Source organism: Balaenoptera physalus (assembly GCF_965194825.1).
Source record: "Balaenoptera physalus genome assembly, chromosome: 17".
In the NCBI taxonomy this organism is placed as follows: Eukaryota; Metazoa; Chordata; class Mammalia; order Artiodactyla; family Balaenopteridae; genus Balaenoptera; species Balaenoptera physalus.
The window spans coordinates 74117006-74133667 of NC_138895.1; the positions used below are offsets into that span (position 1 = coordinate 74117006).

At 41.1% G+C, this 16662-nt stretch overlaps 1 long non-coding RNA gene across 14 annotated transcripts in view; it reads right to left on the minus strand.

Moving 5' to 3' along the window:
• LOC309647108 overlaps positions 1-14255 on the minus strand; it is a 111768-nt gene extending 97513 nt beyond the window's left edge. For 13 of the 14 annotated variants that reach the window (XR_014255795.1, XR_014255796.1, XR_014255797.1 and 10 more), the window contains exons 1-2: positions 14211-14255; positions 14000-14095 (exon numbers count right to left, since the gene is read on the minus strand). This is a non-coding gene — a long non-coding RNA (uncharacterized lncRNA). Of the gene's footprint in view, positions 1-9790; positions 9836-13999; positions 14096-14210 lie in introns of all 14 variants that reach the window. The other variant, XR_014255808.1, reaches the window with a different exon arrangement.
• Between the last annotated feature and the right edge of the window lie 2407 nt (positions 14256-16662).

The window sequence follows — 16662 nt, forward strand, 5'->3', positions numbered from 1 at the left end:
TGGTGGCTCTTTCTCCCTGATGCCTGAGGGTGACTGTCCTGGTTTCTCCAGAGGCAGTGACCGGGCTTCCCAGAGCCAGACCTCCCAAAGGCTGAGGAGGAGGTATCACCCTTCTAATCTTGTGGTTTGTGGCAAATACTGCTTCCATCTGCAAAGTGCTTCAAAATCCAGATTTTCAAATCTTCCATGGTAGTGACTTCATTAAATATATTCTTCCAATCATGCCACAGAATTCTGAAAAAAGATGGACTGAAGCTGTTTGGTTTAAAGAAAAAAAGCCAAAGTAATGAATTTGGTTCAGAACACCGAAGTTTTAGTCCGATCCCTGCCACGAACTAGCTATATGACCTTGTACAAATCCTGTAACCTTCAGACATCTCTGCTGCTTAAGGATTGGGGATGAGATGATTTCTAAGCTCCTTTTTCCCTTAACTTTCTCTGATTCCATCTTCCAATTTTAGAGAAGAGGAAGCAGGTCTAAAGATACAGAGGGATTTTTATACCACCTCCTAGTTAGTTAATCAGTTAGCCCAGGCACATCCGAGGGGCTTTGTTTTCATATGAGTTAGCAAAATTACTGCATAGCACCAATCATGGAGTGTTCTACCTCAAATGTTGAAGAATAAAATCATAGCATGCACCGGCTTCATAGGCCTAGTTGGTTTTAAAGTCAAGATCTCCATTTTTTTTTCTCAATTCCCTTTCTTCTTCCCTGTTTGAGTCAATCAGGGGGATAAAACCATTTGCTCTAAAATTAGCTGGTAGGGTTCTTTCATCTTGGACTCTTTTGAAATGAGAATTGAAACCCACGCCTCAAGTCAGTGAAAATCTAGTTTTTCTTCCACAGACTCCTGGAATGCCTGGACTCTTGCCCTGACCAGACCCAACATAAGGGTTTCTCAAGTGGGATGCCATTTTTATCTCAAACCAGCTCTTTGGAGGGAGGTTCCTGAAAAAGCATCGGCCAAGGTTCTGTACTTCAGATCATGTCACGTTTCTCTCTGGGGTTTCATGGATCAACTCCTCAGACCCAGGACATCCAATGAGTCCTCCATTGCCTTCGATGAGTTGCCGTCTCTGAGCTGGATGAACACGAAATACAAGACTGGCAGAGCTATGCGTGCCTTGGCCAGCACACGTGGGACTCTAATGTGCACTTTCGAATCTAAATGCTGAGGCAGTCTGTTCTCTGGCCACCACAGAAGAGCTAACAGTCAAGAGAGTGGAAAGGAAGCCAGCTCGTGGGATCAGCTACACATCCCCCCAAGGGCTGTGGTTACTTGAACACCATGGAGTAAGCAAAGCTCATGACATGTAGCTGTGGCATGGCGTGGTTTAGGGGCCCACTGGTCCGGTTCAGAGTCAACTACTTTGGAATCATCAGGCAAGTGTAAAATTGTCCTCTGGGGAGGCATTCCCCATTAAGCTACCCTATCATAAATTCTGTAGCACTGGCCGCCAGGCTGCTGGCCATGAAAAGCCCAGCTGTCCACATCACCAAGTCCTCAGGAACACTCTGAGCCTCAACACCGCCCGTGAGTGAATATAAGCAAAGCATTTCATTTCTAATCGCTAGAGTCAGAACAACAAGGGTTCACATATCAAATATTGACTAATGACCTTGGATAAATTACCTTGGGTAGATTATCAAAGTCACAGTCTTCTCATGTGTAAATACACACACACACACACATTGCATTTAGCACAGTATCTGGCACACAGTGGAGCTCACTAATTATAGATAGTGATAATAATCATAATAATAAAGCTATTATTAGGATCTATTACTCATGGAAATCAGGAGCTTTGGGTTTAGATGAGAGGTTGAACTCTGTGTCAACTATTTACTCTCCCTGTGACTTCTGGACAGATTTTTGTTTGCTTGCTTGCTTGCTATACAGTGGCATCATAATATCTTAGGGGGAGGGTTGTTTTGAGGATTAGAAATATTTCATGGAAAGCACTGAGCATATTGCCTGGCATATTGCAGACACTTCATACATGGGACCACCATCACGACACCTCAGATTATTCTTGATTGCATAAAGAAGTTGACCCACATGATCTCTGAGCTCTATTTGTTCGTGAGTGTGTGACGTTAATGTCTGTAATCTGAAAGAGCTCAGAAAAACACAGCAAATGTAGAAGGTGCTTGTCATCAGGCATTATTGCAGGGGCCAGTTCTTAGTGCAGCCCTCACACTTGGCCCACGCACGTTCTTTTCCTTGCTTTCTCCCCCAGGTCCCTATCAATACCCTTGCAGCCTCGCCCAACCTCTGTAGGACGACGTTCACAGCCTACACAAGTTCACCAATGTAACACTTTATGAACTCACCAGGACAGAGCTGCTCAGACTTTGAGCGCCGAGTCCATTTGTGTTTCTAGGTACATGTTCAGCTCCACCAATTCCCCCCGAATTGCAGGGTAAGCATCCATGACCCAGGAGGCGAGACCCCTCTCCCCGTGTGTTGAGATACTGGATGTATAGTGCTGGGACTCATCATTAATATTCACACCTTACCCAAACATGACATCCTGCGGGATGTTTTAAATTATGGGGGAGGCGGAGATTGAGCTAAACACATTTATGTTATGTAACTTATTTTTTTTTCCAAAAGGATTAGCTGTACTAGGGACACACAGCTGTTCTTTCCACAAGTCACTTCAGAGCAAGCTGCAGACAATGGTAAGAACAGACAGCTTAAGACCAAATTCCGCATTCCTCTCTTCCTGGCTGGAAATCGCACTGAAAATTCCTGCATTGAGCAGGAAAAGTGTTCAGCTGAAGAGAGGGAAGCTTTGTCATGTCTAATTGACAGTTGTCCTTCTTTTGTCTCTAATCAAGCCCTCCTCTCGCATGGTCTCTCTGGCTGGTCCACATTTTTTCTTCCCTTTCAGTCTCCTTGTGAAGACATCTGTTTTCTTTTTTACTTTTTCTTTCCCAAAAATAGACTTGCCGTGATGCTACAATTTTCAGTTTCGGGGCCTGTTACACACACACAGGCCACTTCCAGTGCCCTATGATTAATATTGCATTTGCAGTTTTATACTCATTTTCTTAATTTAAGTTTTAGACCTCATAGAACCTGGATCTCCCCTTGGTAGCAACATCTCTGCTTTCTTTTGGGGAGTCACAGCACTCCCATTCCCTAAGTCCATGTGGCTTGGGGATTGACCAATCCCACCTCCAGTGGTGAAAGCAGGATCTGGTCTAACCAATCAGTTAATTTCATCTTTTGACCACAGAGATTGTTTCCGGACTAAGCAAATGGCCCATTAGTCCAATGGTACTGAAACATTGGAAAAAATGGGAAAAAAAAGACATCTTTTTTTCCCACTGAGTTTCTTGGAAAGGAAGGAAATAGCTCTGTAACTTCTGGGGACATTCTCACCATCGAAAAGGAAAAGCTCACCTAAGATCGAAGTTAAAGAGTCAACAAATACCGTATGCTAACACATATATATGGAATCTAAAAAAAAAAAAAAAGAAAAAGGTCATGAAGAACCTAGGGGAAGGACGGGAATAAAGACACAGACCTACTAGAGAATGGACTTGAGGACACGGGGAGGGGGGAAGGGGAAGCTGGGACGAAGTGAGAGAGTGGCATGGACATATATACACTACCAAATGTAAAATCGATAGCTAGTGGGAAGCAGCTGCATAGCACAGGGAGATCAGCTCGGTGCTTTGTGACCACCTAGAGGGGTGGGATAAGGAGGGTGGGAGGGAGGGAGACGCAAGAGGGAAGAGATATGGGAACATATGTATATGTATAACTGATTCACTTTGTTATAAAGCAGAAACTAACACACATTGTAAAGCAATTATACTCCAATAAAGATGTTAAAAAAAAAAAAAGAGTCAAGAACTGCATGTTGGCTCCTAAACGCAGTCTTCATTTCACTAAGCAATCGCTCTGTGCTAATCATTGCCAAGCAGTTCCTGGGCAATGGAGTTTCATGAGTGAACACGAAATGGATAACATATCTGTCCTCATAAGCTGATATCCTAATTGTGTGAGATTACATACAAATATATATGCAGGTACTGATCAGTGCTATGATGAAAGATAAAGCAAAATAAGGAAATAGAGAATGATGGGGGGAAGACTCTCTTCTTTTTTCTTTTTTCAGTGCTTAGGGGAGGTTTGCGATGACATGATTATTAAGATCTGAACACAGTGTGGGAGTGAACCATTTGGATACGTGGGAGAGGTGTGATTTAGCATGGACAACACAAGCCCCAGGGTCCCGATGGAGGAGGGCGAGAGCAGTGTGTTCAGTGGTGGAAGCCACAGTGGGCGGTGCAGAGGGACCAGGGAGGAAAGCGGAATGGGGGGAACACAAGGGCCAGAGCACATTATGCAGTCTTGTCGGCCTTGCCTTGAATAATGGACCCGGTTCTAATTGTGCTGGAAAACTGTTGGGAGTTCTGAGTAAAGGTGTGATATATTAACATCTACGTTTTCAAGGACTGGCTTGGCTGCACTGTATAAAACAGGCTGCAGCTGAGTCAGAACGGAAGGCTGGAGCCCAGTGGGGAGACGGCTACATGGTCTAGGATGGAGAGGATGGGGAGTCTGGGGAGGATTGTGGCCATGGGGGTGGCGAGAGGGGTTTGGGTGATGAGTGTACGGTATATTGAAGTTAGAGAAAACAAGATTTCCTGACTGATCGCATTACAGATGTAAGGAAAATACAGGAGTTAGGGATGATTTCCTAACTGGGGGCATGAGCTCGGGTTAAATGGAGTCACCGTTAGCTAAGACGAGGTTCACCAAGGAAGGAGCAGGTTCGGATGAGTGTTGATTCACACTAACATCTTCCTTCCTCTTCTTCTCTTTTTCTTCCTAATCTTATTTGATGTCTCTTTAGTATTTGGAAGTAATGACCATTTCTTCTTAATTTGTCTCTTTTACTATCTATGCTGAACAAGCCCTGTTGTTTTTTTTACCTTTTTCTTTTTCCTGGCTGCCTCTGCTAAATGTGGGTAAATCTGCCTATTGTTCAAATTTTTTTTTAGAATATTAAATTTCCCTCCTAATAATAACTACTCTTATTAGGTCAAAAAGAATTCTATTCTTGTCTTCAAAGGGAAAAGGCCAAGATTCTGTGTGTGGTTATGTCTGTGGGCTAAGTATTTGGAAGAGTCTTGCAGACAGTCCTATGTGTATTTGTGTGTGTGTGTGTGTTCCTGTCTGTCTGTGTCTGTGTGCATGTGCATGTGTTTGTTCAGTGGTAATGGGGGAGTGGTGCTTCAAGCATTGTTTAAAACAGATAAAATCAGATGAACTTTAAGTTTCTTTGTGATCCTGAGATTTTGTTACCTAATGAACCTGAATTCCATTTTATCTCCCAACTCAGTAATGAATACCTGGGGGCAAACCTATCTTGCTGAACACTGTTTATCTCCAGCGGCACAGGGTCAGGATATGGCAGTATTCTGAATGGATATTAAAAGGATGAAAGACAGTGCCTGTGACGGAGGAATTACAATGGCCTTTTGCAGATGCCAAATGTCACTGTGTCCTCTAGGCTCTGCCTAACATCTGTGGGAGAAAGTGAGCATGTCATTTGAGGGAGTGGAGCCAGATCAAGGCCACCGCTCTGTCAAATGGCATGCCTGATGAACAACCTAGCCTGTGGTCTCAGGAAGTCAAGATACCATGTATTATCTGACCTCAACATACAGTGGAAAATAGACAACAATGGCCAGGCCGATAAACTCTCCTGAGCTAAGAAGGTATTCAAACAGACAGCAAAATAGTCAATAGAACATGGATTCTGAAGCCAATTAGGCCAGGTTTTATGCCAGCTTTACTGTCATTATATGCTTCCTTCAGCAAGTTACTCTCTTAATTGGGTTCTTCATCTATAAAAGCAGATGTCCATTCATTTATTCAACAGTATTTATTTAGTGCCCACTGTGTATCAGAAACTAGGTTCTAGACATTCAGTCATGAGTAAGAGAGAAGAGGCATAATCTATGTTCCCAGACCATATATCTCCTGTGTCACAATCCATGAGAGCCCTGACCACCTGGAGTATAGTTATCTCTATATAGGAAGGTGTTCCATGCTACATAAAATGTCTCTAAGGATGTAGTCTTATTCATCTTGATGCTCCCAGCTCCTAGCGTGGTACTTGTTTGTTGACTGCAATTCAGTTCTGGAATTGTCGCTCCGCACTCATCCGACACATTTTCTGCTCTTTTCCTAATTTACTCACTGTTCCTCTGAATGCATCTTGTGCCTCCCTCTTTTTGAATTCTGTTCACATAATGTTGCAAGTTGAGTTGTGCCCCCTGCCAAATATGTTCAAATCCTAACCTCTGATACCTATGAATGTGACCTTACTTAGGGTCTTTGGAGATGTAAATAAGTTAAAATAAGGTCATACAAGATTAGGGTGGCCCCTGATCCAATGACTGGCGCTCTTATAAGATGAGGGAAATTTGAACACAGACGCACAAGGAAACACCACGTGTTGGTGGAGGCAAAGACCGGAGTGCGGCATCTACAAGCCGAGGATGGTCAAGAATTGCCAGCAACTCAACTAAAACCTTGAGTCAACATGGTTTGGCTGGTGCCTTGGTTTAGGACTTGGAAGCTCCTGAAATGTGGGCAAATAAATCACTATTGTTTTCAGCCACTCATTTTGTGGTACTTTTTTTAGAAGGCAGCCTAGGAAACTAACACGCATACTTCCTTTCACTTGAGCTACATTTATCTCTTATCTTTACCTGCTGACAGTCTCTCTCTTCTTCAAGGATCAGCTCAAATAGTACCCCAGGAGCTCAGTTCATAGTAACCTACCTGCTGAAGAACCAAGTACCACTTAGAATATGTATGTCTCCTTGTATTTTGTATGGTTTTTTGCATAATAATAAGAATAAAACAACATTTATGTCACACTTTCAAAGTTGTCTAATATGATACAGCAATCTTGTAGAGGTGGAAGCACAAATATCATTATCTTTGTCCTACAAGTGAAGAAACTGATGGTCAGAGAAGTTGAACAACCCACCTAGGGACTCATAGCCAGTTTATATCCATGGGCAGATCGCGGGCAGAGGAAGTGCTATGGGCTTTGGACACCTACTATGGATTTGGGTTTGGTATTCTTCCTACTACCTTTGCCAGTCTTTCCCATCAAGAAGACCTAATCTTCTAGAGCCCCTTCTCAGCTAATAGCGGGCACAGTGTAAGCAGTCAAAATACTTTTTTAAAATGGATTTTTAACCAATGGTCCCTTCCCAAGTTCTGGAATATGCTTGGAAGTTCAGACTCATGAAAAAGCACCAGGTCTGGCAAATACTAATGTACTCGGAAAATGCCTATAGAGTAGGTGTGCTGAAGTTATTGTTCTCTCTGCCGCAGTCCTCCAGCTCTGCTCTTCCCAAAACTTCTGCCCAGGCTGGTACAGGAAGCTTCTTTCAGGAGGAAACCTGGGCACAACTCCATGTAAGCAGAGGAAAGGAGGAACAGAAGGATTTTTCCATTATGTCCCTACTGAGAGCAATGCTTAGCACCCCCCTGTCTCCTTTCAAGTCTGGGAAGCTTCATCAGCATAGATCACAGGAGATGAGAAAGAATCCACATCTGAGGAGTAACCTGCCTCCCCAGAAAGCCCCACCATCTTCGAGAGATCACCAAGTCAGTGAGGGGGAAGTGGGACTTCCACATTCCAGGGTGAAAAGGATCCTGAAGTTCTAGAATTATTCACAACCTCTCCTGTTTCCTCTCCCTGTTATGGAACAGATGGAAAAGGATTAGGGCCCAAACAACTTTGTTTGTTGGCATAAGTCACACAAGACACCTGCTATTAGCAATCTCATGGGTGAATCAATGCCTTTTCCCCAGTCGGAAGCATTGAAGATTGAGCTTAATCTCTCTGCTTCTTGCTCTCATTTTTAAAGTGCCATAAATTTATCCATAGAATAGCTGGGGTTTTAAAAAGATATCCTCACTCTGATTCCCACCTTTTGAATCATGAGATGCTCTCAGTCCTTGCATTTGCCCGAGAGGCCCCTAAACAAAATCAAATGGCAACACCCTACAAGAACAGTATGTTTGTTCCCTCTTCCAGGGTCAAGCCAATCTATATCTTTTGCTTTGTGCCTCGTGGACATCTTTACAAACTTCTGAAAGCTGAGCTTGGAGCTGTTCCCAGCACATGCTGATATCAATCTACGCATTTGTGGTATGCCCTTCTTGGGCCCTGCTGGAAGAGTGTTAGCATGAACAGAGTGTTTGGATGACTGCCTGGGAAGAAGTGAACTTCACCCTGGTTTCACAACATCAAATCTTGATTTGTCATGCTGCCCCCTAATGACACTCGGAAGGCAAGTTCTGGATTTTTAACAACAGAAACCTGTCTCACTGTCAGGTAGGGCTATGAAATAAAGGAGTCAATTTTGGATGATGGTTTTGGTCAGAACCTTTAAGGACCACATGTGGCACTTGATTTTGCCTTGCTACCTCCTGTTTATCCTTCAAAGCTCCATTCAGTTACATCATCCTCCAAGAAGCTGCTCTTCGCCTTTGGTTGGCAGATAGCATTGAAAGCTCCCACTCTTATGCTTATGTCTAGCAGTTCCACCAATTTACAATAACCTGTTTCCTTCTCTGTCTCCACTGTAAGATTATTATCGCAAATCATGTTGGTACCCTACCCAGGTTCCCTGGGATCCCTTTTACCTGTTGGATTGGTGTACCCATCCCCCAGGTGTTGTGGGTGTTTCAGCTCATAGCTTTCACCTACAGCTTTCTCTACCTGCTGCTACTTCTTGGAGATCCTGAGGTTATGATCTCCCCCATCACCACTTGCCTTCAAGTCCTGAATTGAGGAAAGAGTCCAAGACAGATTTTGTGGTGCAGTTTATGCTCTTGATCTCCTTAAAAGATTAGGCCATAGTTAGACCTCATCTGAAACTACTTTCTGTATAGCTCCTTTCCCTTCTCTATCCTGCTTTCTTCATTCTCTTACCAGAGAGCACTCCATCAATCAATCACTTGTATATGAATCCCTGTCTCAGGCTCTGCTTCTAGGGGACCTGACCTAACAGGAGTATATACTCTTATTTAATTCTTATAACAACCCAAGGGACAGTTGTTAATATTCCATCTGGAGAAACTGAAGTTTGCATGTAACAAACACCTGTCACGCACCAGGTGCTCATTAAATAGATGTTAAGTGAAATAATAATGCCAAATCTTCATTAACTCACCCAATGACCTTGAGCCCCAAGACCAGGTATTGATCTGTGGTAGGAGGGGATAACCTGAAGAGGACCATGACTTGAAAGCTAGACAAGTCCTCTAGGATAAATACAAAAAGAGGAAATTCAGATTGCTTAGAGAAAAGATCAGCAATAAGTGGGTGAAATGCAATGTTAGAGCGCTGGCAGAAGGTCGAAGAGATCTAGCCATAGGAACCACAATCCTAGAATGGCATTTGAGAGCTCAAGAAGGTCTCAACAGAGCCTGGAAAAGTTTGCAGAGAAACTGCCTAGGAAACTAAGACAAGGCATCAGGTTCAGAGGAATCAAAGAGAGACTGTGATTTCCTAAATGAGAGGGAACAAAACTTAGTTATCACTGTAGCAATCATGCCTACTAGAGTACCTGGCATATCAATGGTGACAAAAAATATTTGTGGAATAAACAATTGAATGAAGGAAAGCTGCACTATAAATTGAGCCTGAGGCATGGTCCTGGGTTTGTGGTAAGAGTCCGGTTACTAAAGCTTAATGACCTGATTACACAGAACCATCAGCCAAATCGACTTACTGCAGAACTTCCAGGCTCCTCTTACGCCAGGTCCTGAAGTTATCCCTGGAAAGGAAGTGAAGCCAGATCATCTCACTGAATGTCTCCTGTTGGAGAAAGTTAAATGGCTTCTGTTTGGAAGTCTGGATAGGGAACCAAGTGGGGGCATTCCAATGGCAAATCAGTTTCTTTCTCTGGGACTGGCTATGGTTTGCTTGTTAATCTAGGCATTTGAACCAGATGGAGTTTCAGAATGTTACTTCTCTGTCATGGATAATGAGCTATTTTTTTCTCCTTTGGAAAAGGGAAATAGAATGATCCATCCTTCAACTATTGCAGATCCCAAGTGAGTTGCCTTCTCACATATAACTCATCTTGTCTGAAATGTTACCTCTATTGGTATGGACTACTTCTACCCATATCCTTGACATTCAGCATGTGTCACCTTTACTGGGAAGCTTTCTGTATTCTGTGGCAGCCTAATCTTACTTTAGCCCAAAACTGGATTAGTTGCCCCTCCTCTGGATCTCTGAACTCGATGTATGAACTCCTTACGTTTATCTCTGCCATAGCACTTATTTTCCTACATTAAAATCTTCTTTTCACTCTCTCTCTCTTCATATATCTGTCTCTTCCACTAGATTTTGAAATCCCTCAGGAGAGAGAAGACTTTTCTTTCTGAACTGGTACACCTGAAGGCTGGCACAAAATAAAGGTTCACTGTTTAGTATGTGAGTAATTAATTAAAACTGCAAAAACTTGAGAATGCATGATAATAGGACAGAGCCATAAGAAATTTTTCTATTCCAACTGCCATCCATATCTGGTTTTAGAGATAAAAATGCTTTGGAATTAAAGGGAAAGCTTAGTAAAGATTCAGAGATCAGAGGTGGTTGGGCTTAGGGAATTCCCTGGCGGTCCAGTGGTTAGGACTCTGTACTTTTACTGCGGAGAACGCAGGTTTGATCCCCGGTCAGGGAACTAAGAGCCCGCCCGCAAGCCACGAGGTGCGGCCAAACATAAAAAAAATAAAATAAAAAGCAATAAAATGATGGACTTATTAGTAAAAAGACAAAAAACAAAAAAAAGAAGTGGTTGGGCTTATATAATAAAACCCAATTGTATGATATCATAATCATTTCAGCATTTCAATTCAGTTCAATACAACTTTATTAGGGAATTCCCATGATCTAGAAACATTATTTTCCGAGGACAGTTCAATTGCACAGAGTATAAGGGGAGAAGTGAGAAGGGGAGAAAGTAGAGAGGTAGTTTAGAACCAGATGTTTAGTACCCCTAGCCACCCTAGTCGAAGTAATTGAAGATGCACTGGAAAAGTTATATGAAAGGAATTATTTACCACAAAGTATGCAGTCACAGTTAGTGCTCAAGTATTATTGTTGACACCATGAAGAAATACCCTAAGGCTGTTTTTCCGGTTTTCTGGACCCAATTTCAGTGTGTGTGTGTGTGTGTGTGTGTGTGTGTGTGTGTGTGTAGGGGGGTGGGTGGGCATTCCCACACCACCAAGCAATTCTCAGGACACCAGCTGAGTGTCGTATAATTCAACACAGTTCTGACACATTATCTACTTGTAGACAGCCTCAGATTCCACAGGTTAAGGGTTCAGTCCTACAAGACTGCCCACCTCCCCCCACTTCAGACCCCAGTTGCAAGTCCAGGCTATTACCTGTGCTTCTGACCAACTGGCTATAAATCAGAAGTTTCCATGATCTTCTCCTAGGGTTCAATTAATTTGCTAGGGCAGCTCATTGAACTCAGAAAACCCATTTACTCACTAGATTACTGGTTTATTATAAAAGGATATAACTCAGGAACAGCCAGATAAAAGAGATACCTAAGGCAAGGTGTGGGGAAAGGACACAGAGCTTCTATACTCTTTCAGAGAATGCCACTCTCCCCACATCTCCACAAGTTCACCAACAGAAAAGCCAGAAGAGATTTAGTCAAGTTGTTTAGAATCTTATGTAAACTGTGAGTGAAAGTGACCAACTCTTGCTTATTACCACAAAGGTCAAAGCCAATGTCCCAAAGTTAATAGGAGAAGAATGTTTATTGCTGACATTTACGTGGTGTTTACTGTGCCCTGGGCACTGATCTAAGTGCTCTATGTACAGTAGTTCTTTTAATCTTCATAATAATCCTGTGGTGTGGATACTAGCATTACTATCTCCATTTTGCACAGAGAGGTTAAGGAACTTGCTTAAACTCACACAGCTACTAATAGGAAGAGCAATTTCTAAACCCAGGAAGTTTGTCCACAGAGGCTGAGTAATACTAACTTGAAAGACTGAGGTTAGCTTTTAGGGAGAAATTATTTCACTAAAAACTTATTATAGGATAGTGGCTCTCATTCTCTCAGGATGTAGGATCATCCAATCTTCAACACAGTTTTGAGGATAAAATAAACCATCATTCTTAGATGACTTGGCTGCAAGTGTGGCTTGGAGGCAGAGGAATACAGTTGTAATACACATTTACTTTCTCCTTGTAGGTCTGTGTTTTTGTAGAGATTAAGGACCCCAAATTTTACAGTACAGAATCCTTCCTGAAGGTAAAACCTCCATATTTCATGTAGGAGTTACCTTTGTTAAACATTGAGAAATAAAAGTAACCAGAGGCACATTCCCCAAAGATAAAGAGGGTGGATGGTCTGAGTACCAGATAGTTTTCTAATGAGTGTTTCTCGAGGACAATGTGCATGTATCTCGGTTGGGGACTGGGATGGCCCTGGTTGAGTGCCTTCTATAATGTGTGAACAAAGAAGGACAAAGAACCCCCCAGTTCCACTAGGGTTAAGTCATAAGCCACTGCAGTTGCCTGAGGGGGGAGGTTCAGGATGAAGAACAGGATATGGGGCACCCTGTGCCTTGACTAAGCAGCCCCTTAGCTGGTTAGAGGTGTATCTCAGGAACAGTTTTAATAAACCCAGATTCTTGCATCTTCCCATTCCTAGAAAAGCACTAAAAGCGTTAACTTGAGATATCTGTTCTTTGTGATTAGCAGTAAGTTTCACTAAGATGTATGCTTGAATGCATGTACTCCTTAGCCAAAAATCATATATAAAAGGACTTTTTCGCTGCCTCTTTAGAGCAGTTTCCTCAGAGGTAACCGAGTGGCTGTCTCCCAGGCTGTAGTCCTCAGTAAGACCCTGAGTAAAACTGAAACTCACAACTATTATTTTGTGTGTCTTTTTTTTTTTTTTTTTTTTTTTAACATGGAAAGAAAAATTTTCCTTTATTAAGTATTTAGTTGCTCTAAAATATGTTTCATACAAGAAGGACAGATTAAATGTTCGTCTTCCCCTTTATTTGCCAGCTTTCATAATATGGCTGTAACATTTCCAAAGGTAACAACTGATTTTTTTTCTTCTTAGTATCATTATGAACTCATGAATTTTGATATATTAAATGTATTTCAGTATAGCTCAGTTATTATTCTTACTTTTACTAAAATTGTCCCATATTTGGATACAATGTACCCCGGTGACAGACTTTTTAATATGGCCCTTGTGTTGTTTTGGCATGGCCCCAGTAGTCTTTGAAAGCTTACCTACTTTCTGGTAGGACAAAATGAAAAATTTGAGAATATAGACTGAGAATTTTGACTTCAAATGTCATTAACATCATTACTTATTTTCATTGTCTCTCAACATTTGCATTTATATATATATCGATATCATTAACAATGGTGTGAATACTGAAAACAGGTTAAAATTAAAATTTTTTTCCTTCCAGTTTTATTGATATATAATTGCCATACAGTATTATATAAGTTTAACGTGCACAGCATAATGATCTGCCTTACATCCATCATGAAATGATTATCACACTAAGTTTAGTGAACATTCACCATCTCATACAGATATAAAATAAAAATCAAAAACATCTCTTCCTTGTGATGAGAACTCTTAGGATTTACTCTCTTAACAATCATATATAACATACAGCAGTATTAATCATATTTATCATGCTGCTATGTCTTTTAAGTCAACAAATTTACATATAAAAGTTCACAGAACTAAAGCCACTTTTTATAAAATCTCAGTGCCAAGACAGTCAACTAGAATTTAAACTTTTTTAAAATTTAAAATAAAATAATATTTCAATTTTCTTAATATGAAACTAACACTAACTACATAATACTAGCACGCTGAATTTTTTCCCTGTGGTTTTCTAACCTTCATTCATTTAGCAGTTCAATACTCACTTATTGTTTGCTTTCAATGGCTGAGACCTCTTCCAGGTACTTGGAGACCAGTTGGATGCAAGCAGATAAGGTCCCTGCTCTCATAGAACTCATGTTCTAGACAAGGGGAGTTAAAGCAAGAAGGAATCAAATAAGTAAAACATTTCCAGTAAATATATAGACTATGAGGAGAAGTAAACTAGGCTAAAGTGATGAGAATGGCAGCAACTACCTTAGCTTGGGTAAGCTTGGTGTTCAAGGGTGTTCAGGGGAGGCTGTTTAATTAGGTGACATTGAAGCTGAATTCTAAATGGTAAGGTATCAGGCAGACAGTTACCAGGGAAGGCAAGTATGTTCAAAGGCAGGAATGAACTTGACCTATTAGAGCACCTGAATAAGCTGGCATGGGGAGAGTGATATGATACTGAGTCTGAAAGGAAGTCGGAGGTCATATAATGTGTGCTTTGGAAACCAGAGTAAAGAGTTTGATGGGAAACCACTAAAGAGGTATGCATGTATGCTTGTGTATACGTGCATGTGCTTTTATAAAAGCTTATAAGCTCTGAGCTAAAACTTTCCTTTCTTTTTATTTTTCATATGTAAAAATAACAGTAAAATAAGAACCTATGTACCATTGCCCCTTAAGAGATAAAACATTAAAAAATAATCTAAATCCATTTTATTTCCCTCATGATCTCATTACTACAATTTTCTTCCTCTCATCTCTACTTCCAGCCTTCTAATACATAATTCCTAGCATGAATTTGGTGACTTTTACTGTCACGCTTGTCTGTATTTTTTTCTTTATATTTTTAAAGCATATGTATGAATCCTTGAATAATTACAATATTGTGTGGTGAATTTTTAACATTTTCATATATAACATCATATTGCATGTTTCCTGCAACTGTTTCTTTCTCAATGTTATATTTATAAGATTTATCTATGTTAATATACATATGTAATCCATTGTGTAGACATACAACTTTTTTTTTTTCCATTCTACTGCCAATGGATAGATTAGTTATTTCAAAATGTTCACTCTCCCAAAATATTGTAGTGAACATTCTGGTACATGTCATTATTTGAGAGGTGGTCTAAGGCAGTGCTTCCCGGTCTTTTTCAATATGCTTACAAATACTTATAACAGTTCAGGTGAGACAGCCCATCTGGCTAGGAGGATGAGCATCTCAGCCTACCTGTAACCCATTCAGGCAAGTGCCATTAATACTTGCCCTCTGCCCAATCTGTCAATTACTGAAAGGGCTATGAAAAAAATCTCCATTTGTAAGCATAGAATTGTCAAATCAATTTTGTCAGTATTTGCTTTCCATGTTTTGTGCTGATGATATTAGATTCATTGACATTTAGAATTTTTAGATCTTCCTGGTGAATTGCTCCATTTATCACTAGACTGTGATCCACTTTGTCATTGGAGATTTTGGCAGCAGGGAGGGATATAATCTGAATCATGTCTTGAAATGATTATCCTGGCTGCTTTACGAAGGATGGAATGTAGGAACAAAAGAAGGGAAGATGGAAGCTACTAAAGCTATCTAGGGAGGGACATAATGGCAGCTTGAACTAGGATGGTTGTCCTAAAGATGAAGACAGGTCTGTAATGTGTTTTGAGTTGACAGGATTTTCTGATTAATTGAATGTGATTGTGAAAATAAGAGACAGAGACCCAGGATAATATTTTGATTTGGGGCTTGAACAACTACCTGAAAGAATGATAGTGCCCTTGTCTTCTGATATGCATATATGGCACAGTGTATTTTCCAAAAATGGTTGTAACAGTATTTTCATGCTCTTCTAGACCCTTGCCACTCCCCCAGGTAGAGTCTTTGGTTCCTGACCTTGAATCTGGTCAAGTTTTTGTGACTTCCTTTGCTAATAGAGTGTGTAATGGCCTTGTAGAAACGATGCTTCCTTCCAGGTGTGCCACTCTCCCTGCATCTCCGTGTGTTCACCAACCCAGAAGGTCTTTGAACTCTGTTTTTTGGGGGTTTTATGGAGGCTTTAATTACATGACATGGCATGATTGATTAATCATTGGTCATTGGCTATTGATTCAACCTCCAGCCCCTCTCCCCTCCCCAGAGGTTAGGGGAATGGGACTGAAAGTTCCAACCTGCTAAACAGAGGGTTGGTTCCTCTGGTGACCGACCCCCAACCTTAGGTGATCTAGGGGCATCCCAAATGTCACCTCATTAGCTTAACAAAAGATACATTTATCACTCTCATCACTTAAGAAATCTCAAGGGTTTTAGGTGCTCTGTGCTAGAAAGAGACCAAATATACATTTCTTATTACAAATCACAATATCACACCCTCTAAACTCCATAACTTGGCAATGATTAAGTAAGATTAAACAGCAGTTCTTTGGTGTTTTTGGTGACAATTATTTATTTAGCAGTTATTACGCCTTAAGTTCTTCCCGCATATTCTCTATTTTGCAAATGTAAAATTTGGTGCTCAGAAAACACTGAAAGCAGGATTCACCAAATTAGGTCCTTCCTGCTCCAGAGCCAGGACTCTCAACCACACAGCATCTCAACTCAACCACAGACCTAGGAATCTCAGCACCCTCGGTTCTTTAGGGGGAAGAAAAAGAATATAAGCCACACAGAGATAAAGTGATTGCTGCAAAGCCAGTAAATGATAGAAGTAGGATTCAACTT